Source organism: Sitophilus oryzae, unplaced genomic scaffold (assembly GCF_002938485.1).
Source record: "Sitophilus oryzae breed Bouriz unplaced genomic scaffold, Soryzae_2.0 scaffold_1745_pilon_pilon, whole genome shotgun sequence".
NCBI classification, from domain to species: domain Eukaryota; kingdom Metazoa; phylum Arthropoda; class Insecta; order Coleoptera; family Curculionidae; genus Sitophilus; species Sitophilus oryzae.
This window is the reverse complement of record NW_022146441.1, coordinates 2,460,829-2,481,759: the sequence shown is the minus strand read 5'-3', so window position 1 is coordinate 2,481,759 and position 20,931 is coordinate 2,460,829. Positions and strand designations below refer to the sequence as shown.

At 33.0% G+C, this 20,931-nt stretch overlaps 1 protein-coding gene across 2 annotated transcripts in view; it reads right to left on the bottom strand.

Annotated features, from left to right (window-relative positions):
* The window catches only part of LOC115881970 (1-phosphatidylinositol 4,5-bisphosphate phosphodiesterase epsilon-1-like), a 264,861-nt gene that overhangs the window by 178,729 nt on the left and 65,201 nt on the right, over positions 1-20,931 (bottom strand). The window lies entirely within an intron of this gene.

Here is a 20,931-nt window from a genome sequence, read left to right as displayed (position 1 = left end):
AAACATAAGTCACCTAGTTCGAATTCTTTTTCACTTTTTTTACTACCCGAAACAGCGTTACATCACACAAACCTCGTACCTAAGTGTTTTATAGTCTCAATAACTGCACTAGAAAAAACCCAAAATACTTAAATATTATGACAAAACCACGATTTCAATATTATTTAAATGCGATCAACATGACGGCGCCGCTGGCGGCGGCGCGGCGCACAGTGCTTCGAACATATGGCTCTAGAGGACAAAAATCCAAAACTTCTCTTTTATTCTAAGCAATTTATTCAAACTAGGTTTATTTGACACAAATGATGAGTACTCTCATTGTACTAAATGATGATGTTCTTAGTCCCACGTTTATGAGAAAAAAATCTTATAAATAATAATAATGTTGGAGCTGTGTTCCATCTAAGCAAATAATAAGTTATAGTATGAAAATGGTGTAAGTATTAAATAAATTCCTGTGATAAAAAAGAATTGAAATAACATTAGAACATGATTCCTACAATATAAGCCTAATATAAGATAAAAATGTTTTCTTTTTAATGAAAAGAAACATTAATGTTATATTTAATTAAAAAAAAACTTAAGATACTATAAATTTACTTTAGGACAACAAAATGCATAGATCGTAACTACTCTGATTCAGGAGAATCACTGCTGACAGAATCTTTCAAATTTATAGTATTCAAATCACAGGTAGATGAAGTATCCTCACATATAAGATATTTCTGTACATCATTTTCTAATATGTTACTTTTTCCCCTTGTTACTGTTTATTTTGTCGGTATGAGGGGTTCGGATGTTAATAGTTACCTCTTTAATAGACCATATCCATATATTATTTTTTCCTTTTCTTGGGTATGAGATTTTATAATAAATTGAAAGATGGACACTTTTTTTATGCGACGTTTCGCTCCAACATAGTGGACTTTTTCAGGCACAAGTGGTGTCTCATTTGACTGGAAGGTTCATCAATATCTAATAAGAATATATTTTTTGAAATACAAATAATTTTGAGTTCTTGTCCTTATGATCAAGCCAAGTATTAGCCAGATCGGCATTGCTTATCAATTTTACTCCATCTGAAAAGTATTATAAAATAAAGTTCGTCGCAAGCAGACGCAGGTGAACTATACAAAAATTAAAAGTGTATGAATATGGGAAACAAAATATTCAATAAATACGATATGTTTTGATATGTTTTTTTTAAATGCCTTTTGAAGTTTGAAAACGTAAAAATTTTATACCCATTTAAGAATCATCTTAAAAAATAAATAAGAACTAAACAATCACGAACTTGTTTAGAAATAAATTTAAAGTACATACCTTGTTTAACAATATCCATAGTGGCTTTCAATTAAGTACATACCCGTTTAACTTCATAATATACAGAACTACTATGAATGTTATTCTTTTCACTGATGAGATAATGATCGCAAAATTTATTTTTGGTGAAAATATTTGCTAACAAAAACGCTGTTTATGAAAAATAATATACAGGATGGTTGAACATTGCTATAAGTATAAAATTATATATTCAGATATTAGTAAATTTTAACTTATTTTTTGATTTTTGTCCATGGGACGAAGCACTGTGCGGCGGCGTGAAATAAGTACTGATAATTTCTGATTTCTGCCGTTAAAGCACTGCGGTCGGAATTTGTTGAAATCAACTGAAATGCACCAAGCCTATAAGCTTATATTAATTCAGTAAGAAATAAAATCTATTTTATTAGCCGGACCGTAATCGTTCAAGGACTCACACTGTTGTCAGTTCAAACTAGTGGTCGGTTGCTGCCCCAAGTCCATCTAAAACGGTCATCGATAACCCCCGGATTGACCTACAACCAAAGGGGATGGGGTTACCAACCCTTAAGGCTCTAAATCTCGCAGTAAATTCATTAAAGACGGAAGTCTGACGTTGAAATCTTTAATAAATAAATCACCGATTGAAACCACTAAATTTACCCACTCCTTTCCTTATCTTCGACAGAGATATATATGGTATTTTAGTTAAATTTCCACAAATAACACGAGTCAAATAAGTATTATCGTTATGTTTCAAATGCAGGATAATTTTAGTATTACAGAAACTTTTAGTAAATAAATAATAATAATATGCAAATCCCCCTTTAGATGGGCTACCAAAATTTCTTTCCTGGCTACCAAAATTTCTTTTTTACGGTAATAATATATATTACATTATCTTAAAAAGGATTGTGGATGGTTGAAATCACAATAAAGTCAACATCAGTAAATAATGTATCTATTTTTTGTGTTAAAATTTTATAAAAAGCCAAAACAGCAAAAGCACAGCTAAAAATAACATGACATTATTCAGCGTTTTTTCTTTTACCTCTCACTATTAAGATGTTAATCTTAATTTATATCTCTAAGAGGTCATAATCATCAATTTCAGATTCTAGCTTTTTGGCTGTTTCTTTATTTTTGCTTTCTTTTCGCCAAAACCTCCCGTTGTTTCTGAGAGATAGCAAGATAAGTAAAATAAATGGAGCACGAGTCGTCCGGGGAAAAATAGATAAAAAGAATCGTTCTCGTGTCTTTTGTAAGAGCTGTAAGAGTAGAAATTATGAAATAGTGGCCTTAGGGTGGTAAATAACTTCCTAACATTTAGTAAAATATACTTTTTATACAGAGAAGACCAGGCTACTAGTAACATAGCAAGTTGCCGGACGAATTTACGTTTACCCGTTTTGCGTTCGTACTCGAGAGTCACTGCCGGCTAGTCGGCTGGTCAGGCAGTACGCAGTTGCAGTTGTGCTTGGAATATGACGCGAGGAGTGCCGTGTATTTATTATTTTCATTTTAAGTGTTTACCTTCACTTAAGGTAGCATTTAGAATAAAAATACTTAAATATTTATTATTTGAGTGTGTTTACAAGCCAAAACTAAAAATAAATAAATTCTCTAAACCCCAAAAAAAAATATAATATTACTCTAATTAAAAAAAAGTTAACAAACAAGTGTTCAAAAAGACCACCTTCTTGTGCTAGACAGAAGCCTAGGCGGTCGTAAAATCCCCGTCTGACATTGGCTAACATATTAGGGCTAATCGTTTGGAAAGCCTCTCGTATTTTTACTTGAAGCTCATCCAGATTATTAGCCCTATTATAACCATACACTTTGGATTTTACATAACCCCACAAAAAGAAATCATTGGGAGAAAGATCTGGTGATCTAGCGGGCCACAAAATAGTTCCATATCCACTAATTAAACGGTTGGGAAAAGTATTGTTCAAATATCCTTGAACAATACGGGCATTGTGCAGGGCAACCACCTCAGCAATTTGATAACTTGAAAACGTGGGATTTTGATCCGCGGTAGCACAAACGAACACTTCAGGCTTTTTGTGTTTTTGTGAGGACACGCACCCATGTGTTTCAAAATTATTAATAACTCTTGATATAGTAGATAAAGATGGAATTGGCCTGTTTACAAAAGTTTGTGGAAAAATTGTTTGTATATCCCCATAAGACCTATTTTGGAAATACCATTTTACAATTTGAATTTTCTCACGAACTTCATAAACATCCATTTTTTTACTTAAAAAATAAATTTTACACGAGAACTGTCGCGAGAATCTACGTATTCGTTTTGACTATTAAAACACGCATAAATACAAATTCTGAAACATTCTTATCACATATCTACCTATTCTTATTTTATCGCATTTTTTCGCCTGGTTTTTATCCGGCGGACGGGTATACTCTGTTTTTTTTCTCAGGTAAGATTTCGACAGACGATGACAGAAGAAAAGCAGATAACGTCCCATACCAATCTATTTATTTTACTAAAAAAGTTTCTAATAATTTTTAAGTTATCTATGGATGGGTTTAAATATAAATCCGTCATGCGTCGTGTCTTGTTGTTTTTAACCAGTTTTATTGGTTTATTTAAAAAATGACAGATCGTATTTCAATTTTATTGGTTTGACGGAACGATGAACGACAAACGGACGCCGATGCGTATGAACTCGCCTTTAGATTTTTGTCATTTTTGACGCTTGTCAAAGTCTTGCCAAATTATAGGTTATAATTTTGTGTCAACTTTTGTTAAATACCCTGCGTTTCGGAAGATGATGCATTTTGATTCGTATTATTACGTGTGTTTTGTGTCTTTTGAAGTCAAGTGGAGGAAAAATCGAGTGAAAATTAACTGTAGACCCAGAGCACAGTTTATGGTTAATACTCGCTGCCCAGACAGAAAGTCTTATATACCATTTCGTCCTAGATAAGTGCATCTCGTATATGGTAGAAGGATCAAACTAAACACATACTAAAAACTCGAGTAGCTGTAAAATATCGACATCACACGATAGGTAAATAATGGATTTTAGTACTGCAGAAAAATAATGTCAAAAGGTACTGGTTTAAAAAAATTAAGATTAAAGTTAATTAATCAACCTTTAAGGTATAAAATTTGGTAGGTGTTATTATTAATAAAATAGTTTGTTTTATTTACCTATGTTGTTTTATTTATTCCTGTGGAATATTACAAATTTGTATTTGTACATAAGTTATATTGATAAATATAATCATAAATGCGGGTAGTTTCATAAAGCTTGAAAGTAAATAATAGTTCTTTTTATATTTTTTTGGTATGTAGTGTCTTGTTCTTGTTTGTTTTGTATTAACACATACCGTTTTTATTAAATAAAATAACTCGATTAAATTTTTCAATTTTATACAGTTTTTTTCACAATATTTTGAAGTAATCACTTGTCATCTTGTCAATCAAATTTTAAATATTTCCTGCAATGCGTTCCAGTTGTACCAACTTATTTCTTTGTAAAATAAAATAAACTACTTTGAAATTAAAATGACAGACACATCTATCACTGTCAAGGATCTTCTCGTTGGACAGACTATATACGCTAATTCGTCCGGTTCTGCCTATGTTACTACTACGGTGGTCCGGTCTGTATATCATCAACAACAAGTAATGTAACAAATAATTTATTCCTCGAAAAAATCTGGATTTTTCGCTACTGGAAAAAAATTATAAAATAAAAATAGTTATTTTTTATACAAGACGATAAAATATAAAACAATATTAAGTATAAAACAAGATTTTTTTCCATAGCCAGTTACGTCTTAAAAAATATTCAGAAATTATTATTTCAAGGAATTTATTAGGAGTAGAAAAAATATTGTGCTGGGTTGGCGTTGGTTTCTATGTAATTTGACAAATAATAAATAAAGCTACCTCTTTAGTTGTCAGTTTTGATTCAATATTTTTTAATTCTCTTTCGTGTCGATTGCTGATTGAATTGGATCCAGAAATGGCTCAAAACGAAATAAGCAAATAACCAACAGATATTCAGGCTGAGGCGACAAACGCCATATCCAAACTACTTATATGTCATTCTATTCAGAGTGTCATTTTCTATCAAACAAAGTAAAACAATACCAAGGGTGCCATTTAAAAATCAAAAGTTGTAGTCATTTCCGGTGAACCTGGAAGTAACCGAAAATAATTGAATGTGTCAATCAATCATAATTTATGTCATATACTAACATACCAAACCTCGTTTTTTTATCTGAAAAAAATAATAAAGTTATAGGGGTGAGCCACTTTTGAGACTCACCCGGTATAAATAAATGTATTTTTAGGATCTGTAATGGTTTGTAATATACATATGGCTTGGAAATATTAGGAAATTTTTATTTGTTGATCAAATATTTACTTAGTATACAAAGCTTTTGTTTTTTTCCCAATACTATATGCTTTTATTTTTAATAATTTAAGACCTAAGGAACATTTTCACTAAAACGCGGTCTTTTGATCGAAATCAAATAGTCTCCATCAGTATTATTTCAAGAATAGGACGTAAATAATACTAAAAATACATCCCCTTTGTGTTTCTAGTCCAAGGACTCGAACAAATTAGGCGCTTTGATAAATGGATTTAATATCTCTGACTGACGACGCATTCCTATCATTTCAGTTCTTATAACTTATGGTAGTTCTTTTTTGATCCCTATCTAAGCTTTTAGTCTGTCGAGGTAGCTGATATTTGATTAAAAAAAAGTTTATACATGGTACAAATTTTTATATTTAAGCGTCAAATGTAAAGCTTCGTTCAGAACCTCGCAATTAGTGGAATTTTGTTCCTTTAATTGCAATGTAAGCATTCAGAAAGTCAAAATTATTGGTAGACATTTTCAATTAGTAAAAAAAGTTATCGAACTTCTAACTTTCCCACTAATTATTCCCACTACTTCAAAATTTGCGAGAAATGTCATTTTGGCCTTTGATTATCTTCTGTCAAGAGAAATTGTGGTTAGAAATCAAAAGTTGAGTGTTTTATAAGCTAAATATTAAGCTTTCCCTTTGAATAAGAAGACTAAGGAAGGAACATATCAAAAATCTTAGGTACACCGCGATGGGCCTCAAATATGGCCGACTTAAATTCCGGTTTATCAGTGTCGTTCTAATTTTATTTAAAAAATGTAAAACTATGATGTAGGGTAGACGTGGGGTAGACTCAATAATTTGTAGTTTTATTTTACGTTGTGAATAAATGTTGATAGTTATTAAAATTGTTATAAAAATATATAATTCTAATAAAATAGATAAGTTATAATAAGTATTTATTAACACAAACATCCGATACGCTACTGAGCAAGGTAAGTCAAATTAACGTATCTAAATTCTTTTGACATCTAATCTTTGACAAGTAATAAATAAAAAGCTAAAATGCAAGAAAAATATATAATTTAGTTAATTTAAGTGAATTTCATAAATGATCGGTTTACTACACGTATGTATATTATATAGTCACTTACTAGCGAAAAGTTGTTCCATTATTTCACTCAATTTTTGCCGAGATCTACCGCACGCTACACAACCAACTATTTTAGAATCTTTTTCGATAAATCGCGATAGTGTCACTGTTAATTTAAGTTCTACCACAATTTCCATCTAGATTTACTACCTTTATACAACTATCAGTAGTAGAATAAATAATAAATAACATAAAATAAGCTCCGTAAAGACTGACAAATCCACAAAATTTCAAATCAAATTCAAATGTGTCAAATGAATCGTCAAACAGAACTGTCAAGGATCCCCAACCTAGAGAGCTTTTATGGTGGCTTTTCCGCCCACCATGCATGAATACATGGATAGCATTATGCTCCTTCCTTAGTCTTCTTATTCAAAGAGCTTTCCCTATGGATACAACTCACTAACGCAAACCGTTGCTAGGATATTCTATTAATATTAATTGTTTTTTAAACATTGGGAATGGTCGTAAACTAAAAAGTATAAAGTTTAATTGAAACCACCAATTTATTCCACTAATTGCGATGTTCCGAATGAAGCTTAAGAAGTATCGTAGAATTCTGTTTGTTTGTAGACAAGATTTTAATTGTAGATAAAAGATACTTCATAGACGTGTTTCCAGGTTCATTATTAATTATTTAAGGCTCACTGTAAAAACCTAATAGCTCAAAAAAAAATATCCGAGTTAAGAAAGTTCCTGATAGGATTAAACTCGAATTTTATGGTGCGTTTAGACTTGAGCACGCACGCACTGATCCTTCGCGAATGCTCAAGTGTAAACGGCTGTGCGCGTACGCTCACTCTGAATGTGTCCGTGCGCGAGCAGCCGCGAACGTGAGCCGTCTGGTGTCGGTTTTTGGTCCGTGCTCAAAGGAATTTTATGTGTGCGCGAACGCTCAGTTTTCTCAGAACCGGCAATTTGTTTTGTCTGCGTTCGTGCGTGCGTGTGTGATTTTTTTTTGTTTTCTTTATTAAAATTATGGAGTGGATCAATGAATCTTCGTTATTATTAATTGAAGAATATGAAAAGCTGCCTATATTATCGAATGTTAAACATTCTTTGTATTATTAAAAAAAATTTAAAAAAAAACGCATGGCAAGATCTTGTAAATAAAATTAATATTGAATATGTCGATATTAATGAAATTGCTATTCTAAAATTTGTATCTTTTGTTCGTAATTTCTGGTGTTATTAAATTTTGTAAATATTCAAAGTCGGGTCTGGTCATTCTTGTAAAGTTTTTGAACTGATCGTAGCCCTCCTCAGACACTAAGCTGTTGCAGCAAATTATATCGATTTCTAAAAATTTGGGTTTGCCACCAGCGACGATGTTTTCGATTTTTCTCCTTTTTAATAATTAAGCTTCGCATAACAATGACTGCAGCCTCGACTATTTCTTGGTCGACCATTATTTTCGCCAACACAACTCTGCTGTGTACGCACAAATGGATCACTTCATTCGTTCGAAGTTTTTAATGAGCTGAACGGAGCCGAGAGCGCGAACCCATCTCTAGCACAAATGGATCTCGTGCGTGCTCAAGTCTAAACGCACCATTATACACCATCGAAGACCAATTTTATAAATGTTACATTTCAATAAACTAAAACGTTTAGCTTCCTAGATTTTCTGACACGTGGAGTACTTCAATACAGTTGGCTGGAATTTATAACCCGTTTCAATAAAGCGCTTGGCAAAATCTATGCTTATTTTGAGTCTGATTTATTCTGACCCAAATAACAGGTTATTACACTTATAAAATATTTAGTTCTTGAATTTTATCTGAGAGATTCGAAACAATTTTATCGCTCTAAAAGTTCACAAGTTTTTTTAATACTGGGTATGTTTAATTTATCGAAATATAGCAGCCCAAAATGTATATTATACAGGGTGAGTCTTAAATAAGTGGAAATATTTTTAGTGCTGGTAGGTCTCGATAAAAGAAACGTATTTTCTCTTTGCCGTTTTTCAAATAAGTCCAAAAAAAACATTTATTTTACTTTGAAAATAAAAAATAAAAATTCGAAATTTTTTTCAGAGGTTTAATAATATATTTACGTACTTTTATGTCTAGGCGTTAAAATGACTTTTTTATATTGTCAATCCTGTCGCAAAAATTAGTACTTTTGTGATATTTTTTGCTAAAATTTTGAGAACCGCTGGATCTTTTCTGGATTTTCTTTCTTGCATATTTAATTTACTACCTATGTTGCCATATTATCAAGAAATTATGTTTTTTAACTAAAAATTAAAAAAAATCCAAAATTTTTGTTTTTTTTTCGCGAAAGAAACCTTCTTATTGTGTTTCTGGTGTCGAAATATACTACCCCTAAAAATATTTGTACTACTTAAGACTCACCCTGTATAATAAAAATAAATTGTAGTAAGATATCGAAATATCACAGTAATTAGGCTGAATCGTACACATTAAAAAAACTAATTAATGAATAATACAGCTTAAACAAAAAAAAATTGGCTCGTATAGCCGCCCATACTAAAATATGTTACGCCCATACTAAGCTCGTATAGCCGCCCATACTAAAATATGTTAATAAAAAGTTGGTAGGCAGTTCTTTTAGTTTCAAAGTAAAGGAATTTTTCCAATTTTTTTATCTCAAAAACTGCGACTTTGACTGATTTTGATGTTAATACAAATTTTATTTGCAAAATATTATTCCTAATCTTAAAATTGAAGAAACCGCGTTTCGCTAGCTACTGTAATTTTAGATTTTTGATTTGATTAAATTTTTAACACCCTCCCATAGCCCCTTATCAACCCCCCACCCCCACCAAAAACTAATGGCCAGATTCTCGGGTGCCACAGTATTTTTGTGCCAAATTTGGTTAAAATCGGTTTAGCGGTTTTTGAGTTATCGTGTTACAGACGGACAGACGAACAGACGGACAGACGGACAGACGGACAGACAGACACCATGAAAATATTTTGTATTTAGGTCATTTATCCAAATAACTCATTTTAAAATTAAAAAAAACTTTTTTTTGCCGATCTTAATAGTCTACCATACCTGTTGGTATCTCTCTCTCTCTTCAGTCCTGACCCCCATTAGGGAGTGTAGTGGTCAGCGTAACATCATGGATGATTTTTCTCCATGCGCCTCTGTCTTTTGTCATCTCGATGACATCGTGCATTGGCTTGCTACAGCTAGTCGTGATCTGGTCTATCCATCGAGTTGGAGAGCGGCCACGTGGTCTACGTCCGTCCCACCTTGCCTTGAATTATCAGTCTTTCCATATTGTCGGACTTTTCCTCATTATATGTCCAAAATATTTTAGTTGTTTTAAGTCCGGATTTTACAGGAAAGCCTGTTAGTAATATTAAGTTCATTTATAATAGAAACGCGTTTGTACGGCGTTCAGTCCATGGGATACGGAGCATACGTCTATAACAATACATCTCGGTAGCATCGATCTTATTACGTTCCCGCCTGCCTGAGAGTCCACGATTCGCAGCCATACGTCAATATTGGGAGTACCAAACAGTTGACTAGCCGGTTTTGGTGGCTCTCGAAATCAGCAGTCTTTCCAGATCTTGGTCAGTCTCCCAACAGCTACCTTCGCCACGTTGCACCTACGCTTCACCTCTTCTTCCGATATTGCCTGTGTTGTCAATAGTGATCCCAGGTATACGTATGACTTAACGACTTCAAAGCGGTCGATATGACTTATATTTGGATGTAGTTTGTTATGTTGCCTATCAACTATCATAATTTTGGTTTTTGCGTATTTAGTTCCGAGACCGAGCCGATTGCTTTCGTTTTCTACCTATTTATTAAATTGATTAACTCTTCTTGACTGTTGGCAGGCCAAGTGCTGTATATCATCTGCAAAGCGTAGATTATTTATCTTTTGGCTATTTATTGAAATGCCTCCTTCCCATGTTTCTAGCGATCTTCTCATTATGTATTCTCCGTATATGTTAAATAGTTGAGGAGACAATATACACCCATGGTACAAAGAATACAAGGTATGATCGATAGCGGCTCCAATTTCGTTCAGTTCGCGCATACCACCTGTGACGTCACTAGGAAAATAATGAATAAATAAAAAATAAAGAAAGTTGACAGGAGATCTGCATTTTTTGGGGTTATGGTTAAGAATTGTTTATTTTTAAGACTTTTTAGTTCGTTTAATTTAATAATTACTAGAACCAGCAGTTCAAAAATATATTTAAAAATAATAATTATCTATTAATAACATGGATTTGGACTATAGAGTAAAAGAATACTAAATTTATTTTCTATATTCGGTATAAAATTGTTTATTAGGTTTTTTTAGTTTGCGATGTTTATGGTAAATAATTTTTCATCATTCATTGCCTCTGGATTCACGAGGACAGAGATAGGGTTATCTATGGAAAAGTAACCACAAGAGGAATTATTACATCATTTAAAAAATGTTGGGAAGTTTATTGTTTCCCATCGAAAAGTAGAAAATGCCAATGCAGATGAACGTATTGTAATTGTGATAGAAGTAATTCCAAGGGTAAAGTTTATTATAATTAGTGACCTGTGCTTCTTTTTTATATGTAGATGTTTCTGGTTTTGAGAATAAATCAGTTGAACGACACCCAAAATTTAAAGGAAGTATTGCATACCCAGAATATGCCCATCAAAGATTATATAGCTCAAATTTCCTTTAATGGTGAGCAATTATTCAGTACAAATTAACTTTTTAAGTGACTGAAATATTAAATAGTTTACAATATGGTATATCACTAAAAAATATATTACTTTTAGGTACAATTAGGGCCCGATACGTTTCAAAAAGTAGAATATTATTTTATATTAAATGAGGTATTGTACTAACAATCAATTTATATTAATAACGCAGATTAAAAAATAACAAAATAAATAGTTCTTTTTTTTATACTACAAAAATAAACTATAGAATACAACAGTATTTAAAAAAATAAATAAAAAGTTATGTCCCGGCCGAGATTCGAACTCCGGTCTCTCGCTTCCTAGCCCGACACCTTACGCACTGCTCCACAGTAACTTGCTTAGCGATAATTCAATGACGGTATATAAACAAAAAAACAGGTTTATAACAACATCTTGACGATTTGAACTGGCGCGCGGAGCGTGCTGACCAATAGCGCCTGTTATCACCTGTGACGTAGCGACCAACCTGCGCAATATCATACCTTGTATTCTTTGTATCATGATATACACCCCTGTCTGACTCCTTGTTCGAGGGAAAATTCCTTTGAAGCTGAATCCAGTATTCTAACTGATCCTGTAGTGTGCTACCTGTTGGTATGGTCGACTAAAAAAGTTTCATATAAACACGACAAACAAAATAGAAATCACACCAGTAATAAACACTTTGAATCAATAAAATTTGAATGCCGTTTTTTCAGCAGTTTTTGTTTTCAAATATTTACAATCTTTTTGATCGTTTGCCCTTGGAAAGCTATGACGAAAAATCGAAAACTGCGACATCGGAAAAATACCAGCCGAAATAAAAAGCCTTTTAGAAAAATTTCAATACCGCCAAAGTGGTGCGCGACTGAAGAGTTATCAACCTTGTCGTGCGGCGTATACGTTATTCTCAAACCGCGCCAATAAAACGACATATAAAATGCCGCGCGTAGTCCTCAGGAAAATGTAAATATCCTGCTTTCGGTAAAAGCAGGAACGGTTTTTTTCCCTGTTCTAACAGCGAATAGACGGAAAAAATAAACAAGAAACTTTTAGGCACGGCGAAATAGCTCGGAGAACCTAAATTTTTAACCTGGGTCTCGCGGAGTTCAAAGAGACTGAGGCCATTTTCCCTTAAAGTGTATCCGAAATGGCATTTACTCTCGATTATCCATTTGCCTAATCTAAATAGTTATCTATACCAATATACAGGCTGAGTTTCCTACGATGTTCTCTATGGGCATCTCGGAAACTACTGGAGGGAGAGAGTCGGTTAAATGGAGCAAGAATTGCAGTTTTGTGGGGTCATAAATATGCGCCTTTCAGATTTTTGAAAAAGTTCATGGCTTACTAGATATTTCGAAAAAAACAAATTTTGGCTATTTTAAAAATTGTCCCTAATTCCATTACAATCTATTTTTAGACAAAAGTGTTCAGATAAAAAGTTGTAGATAATCATATTCTAATGAGTTTGTGTTCTCCGATTTCTTATAAAACCTGTCATTTTTGACATATGACACAAACATATGTTTTTTAAATGGAAACCATAGTGGGCTGTGACTTCATAAAAAGCGCCATTTTTAAGCTTTTCAGCAATATAAGCTATAACATGTTTCTTTCCACAAAATTACTGAGTTATAGCCAATTCTTATTTTCTTGACTAATTTCACTTAGTTAGCCATGAAACAAGTTCAATCGTCGTTGCTCTCAGAAATGTGAAAAATTTTTTCCAAATGAAGAAAGCGTGTATGATTATTGGTTCCTGACTTTCTTGGCTACACAGGATACGTTGACAGTGTAGAAAGTGCCCGTTTTTTAGAGAATAGCCAGTGTATCTTTCTTGACTAATTTCACTTAGTTAGCCATGGAAACAAGTTCAATCGTCGTTGCTCTCAGAAATGTGAAATTGTGTCACATCCAATCTTTGTAAATTGAAATAAACAAAAATATGAGACTCTCTATCTACAGTAGTTACCCAGATACCCATAGAGAACATCGTAGGAAACTCACCCTGTATAAAATCCTTAAGTGACTGACTCACTGATTAATCACGATCCTGCTCAAACCACCCAACGTAAGAAGCTCAATTTTTGGCATACAGGTTGATTCTAGGATGTAGAGGTTCAAGAGGTTGTCGAAATTCAGTTCCAAGGAGTGAAACCACCCCTCAAATATTACAATATTTTATTTAAAAACTGACCAAGTTTCCGAAAAACCGCTTAAACACGTATATTTTATTTTGTTTTTTACATATTTTAAGACTTTTAAAAATGTATACAGGGTGTTTCGAAAAATCTGGTCATTGATTAATCACGATTCTGCTTAAAGCGCTTGACGTAAAAAGCTGATTTTGGAAAACGGACTGACTTTAGGGTGTAGAGGTTCGATAAGAGGATTTTTCGAAACTCGAATTCTAAGGGTAGAAACCACCCCTCAAATATTAGAATATTTTTTATTTAAAACGTTAGGTTTTCGGAAAAAAACTCTTAAACACGTATATTTTATTTCGTTGTTTTACATATTTTAAGATTTTTTAAAAATTTATACAGGGTGTTTCATAAAATATGACCACTAAGTAATCACGATTCTGCTTAAACTGCTTGACGTTTAAAGCTGATTTTTGGCAAACGGATTGATTGAGGGGTGTAGAGGTTCGAATTTACTGCAAATCACTATAAACAATGAATTGTTTGTAATTGAACTGTAATTTCTGTATTATTGGTCCGGTAAATGATAGAGATAAACAATTGTGATTGATGAAAATTTTATTTTAAGACGAAACTTTTGTTAACAACATCCTTAGAATTGGAATAATGAATTGAATAATGACAAGACAAGTGACATTTGCCTAAAAAAGACGATTTAAAGTGACAATTTTGAAAGCTTTCATAAAAAAATATATATCCTTCAAATCCTTCAATCTGATAGGTGTTAGTAAGAAGTTTCAGTTGAAATATGCGCACATAGTGCTCACTAGTGTTGCACAAGACAAGAATTCTTGTCTTGAAAATCAATTTCTTGTCTTGTCTGAAATTCAAGACAAGAAATTTTCAAAGTCTTGTCTTGCAGATTTCTTGAATGGCAAAGTCTTGTCTCGTCTTGTCTTGCAAGACTCTTGAAATTTCTTGTCTTGAAAAATTTTACATTGTAACAAAAAGGTAATAATATTTCTATATTTTATTTCATAGGAAGGGTTTAGCAAAAAAAACTTAACGGACCGCAAACCAACTACGTCAACTCGCCCGTTTGCCGAAACAGGAACCATTACCAAATAAAAGTTTTTGCTTTTTTTATTTTTTATGGTTTTTATTTTAATTTTTTATTATGGAAGATTCGTTGGAAAAATTTGGACACAGGGTGTACGGAAAGGTCATGCTAGAGTGTACTATTTGCGCTATTTGATACTACTTTTTGTTCCCGGAGCAATTTCGTGCATGAAAAGTAGTATCAAAATATCAAAATAGTGTGCTCCACGAACCCACCATTAGTTTCAATTACCTACCGTTAGTTTTTTTTTATAATACCATTATCCAATATAATTTTGTGTATAATGCCAATTACCAATGTACGCTTTGTTGTCTCGACTTTATTTTATTTCATTCTCAACTCTAAAACACTGGCTATGATAAAAAAAATGAACACCGGTCAATATTAATGCCGGGTTTATACAACATTTGCATAAGTCGTAATCATAATCACAGTCTTAATCATTGTCATAATCACAACGCAATTTTAATGTACGTTTATAGAACATTTTCATAATCATAATTTTTATATCAGTGAAGTTGGGTAACATAATTAAAGGCTAAGTTCATGGTGGATTTCAACAGGTTTATAAGAAGTGGATAGTTTAACTTTTATGATTATGACTATGATTGTGATTACGACTATGTAAATATTGTATAAACCCGGCATAACTTGCGCAAAGAAATAATTATCACTTAAAAAATGTATCATTATTTCTAACTTTCCAAAAATCTTGCAAGACTCTTGAAATTTCTTGCATATTAAAGTCTTGTCTTGTCTTGAAATTCAAGACAAGAAATTTTGAAAGTCTTGTCTTGAATTTCTTGCAAGAGTCTTGGCCTTGCAAGACTTTTTCAACACTCTTGTGCAACACTAGTGCTCACACAATTTTTTTTAAATTACAATTTACCTCTATACAAAGTGTTTCGTTTGTCTGTTAGAGATTATCAAACTTTAAACAACACATTTTTTAAGAATCGTGATTCTAAAGAAAATATTTGTATCCTGATTTTCAGAGAAGCAGGATGCTCTTCTTTCAGTTCTAAGAGCGAACAAAGGGAAAAAACACAAAAAAAACTTTTTAGCCAGCTAAAATGCCTCGGAAAACTTAAATTTTTAACCTACGTCCCACGCAAATAAAAGAAAATGGGACCGTTTCCCTAGGGAGCATCCCAAATGGCATTTACACTCGACTACATCTACCTAATTTAAATATTTATTTTCATTGTGTTTGTCCTCTTGAAAATTGTCTAATATAAAATGCGTCTCATATATTTCTATGTTGTGAAAAATATTCTTTAATAGGCAAAATTCGCAATTTTTAATTTTTCTTGGTCAGTTTTTAATAATAATATGATTTCATTTCAGTATAAACGCCAAAGCATCTACTAGTTAGTCTCATTGTTTAAATAAACGAACTATAGTTCTGAACTAAGCGGAGCACTATAACTACCCTAAATGTTTCTCAACCGGCGGCCATATTATAAATTAATTTACGGTCTTTTGAAAATCGAATTAACCTTAGTTTCATAGTGTACTACTTAACCGAACAATAACCAAATTAAGCCCCATATTTCGCCTGTGTCTATGCGCTCGTTAATGGCATTAATGCGGGATTCCCCAATTTGACACAATGCAATTAAAATTAAACCAAATACGATATATTCTATTAAATTATCAGTGTTTAATTTAATGAATAAACGTAAACCGTGATTTGTAAAGTAATTAGAATAATATTTATTTAATCCTGTTATTAGTCAAATATATAACTCAAATTTAAATGAAAAAGATATAATAGAATTTGACAAACTTCAAAGAATGCCTAGAGAAGCTTAGAGAAGCCTAGAACCTAGAGAAGCTGAACAAATTAGCCAAAGAAAATAAAGAGAAAGAAAAGTCTTCCTACTCTAGGTGCTAGCCCATCAAGGTAATGAAAAAGCAAACGCTTTAGCTAGAAAAGGAGCGAACACCCCACTAACTGGACCAGAACCATAAAATATACAAGGTACCGTAAAAAAGTAAAAAGTAAATATTTTTTTTATACAAGACGATAAAATATGGTCCCAAGCAGCATTTGGACGTCGGGATAACGTTGTGTCACGTGACCAAACGTCGGGGTGCAACGTCGGCACAACCTCGTGCCAGCCCTAGTCTGCACTAGTTTGGAGAATAATTTTTAGGTCGAAACGACGTTGGATACCGACGTTGGCTAGCAGCCTAATTTAGTACAAACTGCAACGTTGTTTAAAATCCTAATTCACAGAAATACAAAACTATAATATGGCGTCTAAGTCGCGTTTTATCCTAAATTGGGATAATTATAGTAAAAATATTATTTTTATGGTTTAGTTAGAGACATATGCCAGATGGCAGTAAAGGAAAACAAAACAAAAGTATTTAAGTGTGGAGGATGTTTGAAGATCATAATTATTGAAACACTTTAACCAACTCTGTAACTCGTTACCCAAGGCAAAAAAGTTAAACGCAAACAACTTTATTGATAAATGTATTGTTTCTACTTTGAAAAATACTAATGGGCCTTAAAATTAAAGAAGTTTTAAAAAATTTCTTGAATTTTTTTTTAATAAAATGAGAGTAATTTATTCGCAGTCGAAAAAAAAATTGTTTCCGCGTGTTGTTTAGGGTCAAATATTTCAAGTTAATGTATTCAAAAAGCAGGAATTGCTATTTTAGGAACGAAACATTTTCTTATTCAACAACATGGCCGCTTTCACTTTGTTGTTTTGGAGATTAAGATGGCGTAGTTCGAGTAGTCGCATACTGGACTAATAAAGTCGGAGTTCAGCCTTAACAGGTAGTAGGTATACTAGTCGCAAGATTGCCTAATTTAGTCATCCTAGAGTATAGCTTATGCCGCCCTCTATATTCTAAATAAACGAGGGAGTGGATAAAGTATCGGTAATATGTCGATGTATATTTAAAATTAGTTTTATATGTGCCTTTCTTACGTCCCATTTTAATGAAGTTTTATTTATAAAAACAAAAACAGCACTGAAAACTGTCTGACTGAACAGAACAATGAAGTGAAAATTTAAGATTTAAGGTTATGGTTCAATACAGTTGCAAAAAGGTAGTGGCTCGACGTCCTACCAACGTAAGAATAAGGAAATCTAAACAACGTTCGAATTAGTAAAACAGACGACGTTTGCATAGCGTTGGAATAGGTCCTGTAAGTAACGTCGGAAAACTCTTTATTGCCCAACATTGTAACTACGTTGTCCGAATCACCTAAAAATCACTTAAGCAAAAAAAGGTTACAAGACAACGTTTATTCGACGTCGCAGAAGCTTTTACTTTGTTGTAGAACTAGTTCAACGTCGGCACAACGTTACAACAACGTTTACATTTATTTTAATACCTTACTTAAACAATATTTTTTTCCATTGCGAATTAGGTACCTTTTTAAAAATATTCAGGAAATATTATTTCAAGGAATTTATTACGAGTAGAAAAAATATTATGCTGGGTTGGCGTTGGTTTCTATGTAATTTGACAAATAAATAAAGCTGCCTCTTTAGTTGTCAGTTTTGATTCAATATTTTTTAATTCTCTTTCGTGTCGATTGCTGATTGAATTGGAGCCAGAAATGGCTCAAAACGAAATAAGTAAATTACCAACAGATATTCAGGCTGAGGCGAAAATCGCCATATCCAAACTACTTCCATTTAAATCCCGAATAACTTATGAAAAGGAATTAAATAAACAAATTTTCAAAAAATGGAAGCAATTAAAAACGCGCGAGAAGAAATAAAGTTTTTAACCTATCCTCGCTGTTAAAGTATCATTTAATCTACCTTTACGGTTAAAGTACTATTTTATCTACTATTTTTGATAGATATGAGGCAATTTTAACAGTTGCTATTGAAAAAAATTAAAAAATCTAGGACAGAAGTTCATGTAAGGGAAGTTATTTTCCAACATTAAAAGTTTGCTACTCTTATATTTTTAGGCAAAAAACTAAAAACTCAGAACTCAATATTCCTGTCAAGTATCGCTGTGAGTGTGTATACTTAAATGTATAAAATTAACCATTTGCCTGCTTCGGTAATATTAGTTATGGAAATACGAATAATTTTTTAGATTTTCTCAAACTACATGGCTGTGTTTAAACTAGATCGCTTATCGCTGCTCAGCACGCCAATGATTACATTTACATTTTAAGGCTATTAGGATAGGCAAGATATATATAAATATATATTTCTTTCTTGTATCTAAAGCTAGTCAAATATTAAGGAATGCTTTTGAAAATGACAAACAGTATTAATAAAAAAGATTTTTGTGTTTATGCCGTTATATACCTATATATTATTCGGTTTAAAACGTTTTTCTACGTTGTCCGATGCACAATTTCCAGCCTGTTTATTCGTACAATCCTCTGTTGACAGGTTTCTTTCACTCATCGCTTTGTGTACGCTTTTTTCCATTCCAGTTTAAGTCTTTCCTGTTTTCTTCTGCCCCTTGGTTGCCAATTGATTATTTTCTTGGGCCACCTTGTATTCTTTCAAGGTACCAGATCAGCTGCTTTCTCTCTATATCCTGTGTTAATATTCCATCTATACCCATTGGTTGTTTTTATGGTATTATTTCTTATTCGTCGTTGTCTGGAAATTCCCATTGATCTTCGAATGGCATCCATTTCTACGGCCACTATCATCTTCTTGTATTTCTCAGTCATTCTCCGTGTTTCTGATCCATATAGGAGGATGCTCTCTATCATGGTCTCGTATATATTGAATTTTTAATATTATTAAACTACATTATAAAAATCCTCCAACGATCTAAGACGTTCATACTTAAATCAAAGATTTTACTTCATTTAAATATGAACAAACACAATCGGATTGTCACGGTATTTCCTCAATAAACACAGTAGGTTGAAAAAAACTCAGCAGGTTGAAACTGAAAAACAACATAGAATTCAGATTCTGTGGGGAAAATGGGGTAACTCCAGAACACTGCATCACAGAGTGCGCCGAGACGACAACCCTTCGCGCCATGAACTTTGGTACGACTAATATGGAAAATGAAGAACTAATCTCTGTAAAACCGTCTCAGATACTGGCTTTTGTAAAAGCCCTGAGACTGTATGATGAGTTATAACTCAAGAAAGGGGGACACAATAGATCTATGAGATGGCGGTGACCAATCTACGCTAAATAAAAATAACACAACTTTTTCTAATTATTTTTATCCAGTTACTCAATTCCTTTTTTGAACGGATTATTAAGCAAATTGCACTTTCTGACAGAGGAGAAAATAATGGCTATTCTATGACGCAACGTCGAATTGTTACGTCGCACGAAAAACTTTTCCGCCGCTTTTTTCGTGAAAAATGTGATTGCGAAATGATTTTCCTACCCCAATCAATACGGGCTTAGTCGACTGCCATTATAAACCTATTACGCTCTATGCTATAAAGTGATAGCATACTGGAAGTAAATTCTGAAAATGGATTAGTTCGTTATGATGACCTGTTTTTATACCAGTTTGCGGGCGCATTTTGGTCAACAAAAGCTCCACAAAATGTGAAAAGTTCAATCTGGTCTTTTATAATTGCAGTTCTTTTTTATTATACAAAATAAGATTATTTATTTATTACTACTTTTATTCATCATTATCATCATATCCAGCTTAATCAAGTAGACTATTAAGATCGACAAAAAAAAAGTTTTTTTTTAATTTCACTCAAAATGAGTTATTTGGTATCGGCAGGCACACCGGCCGCATGCTGTTCCAGAGAGCATAGTAAAATATATATCACTGAGCGTCTTAAAATACTTTCTCGAAAACGTTACTAGCTCATAGACTATTAAGATCCTGGAACAGCAGAGCATATAATATGGCACTACTTCTCCTTTGTGAAAGCAAGTCAAGAACCTGAGGAGTAATACTCCCATTCTATCAAGGACTGGATGCAGACATATGGCTCTGGAAGGAATCCAACGTATACAGAATGTAGTTTCTGCCAATTTCCCGAATTTCAAACACCAAACACCGTTTTAAATTAAAACCCCCACAATACCAGAGCACTTCCAGACGATCCCCCCTTGCCCTCAACATCCTAGATTACTCTGAACTCCTGGATAACCGGGCAGAAACATCCAGAGAAGTTGGGAGTCGGTGGCCGCCGGCTGGCGTGGGCCACGAAATTTCCACAGAGCCCGTTTGATATATAGCTCTTTAGGAACGCGATATGCCG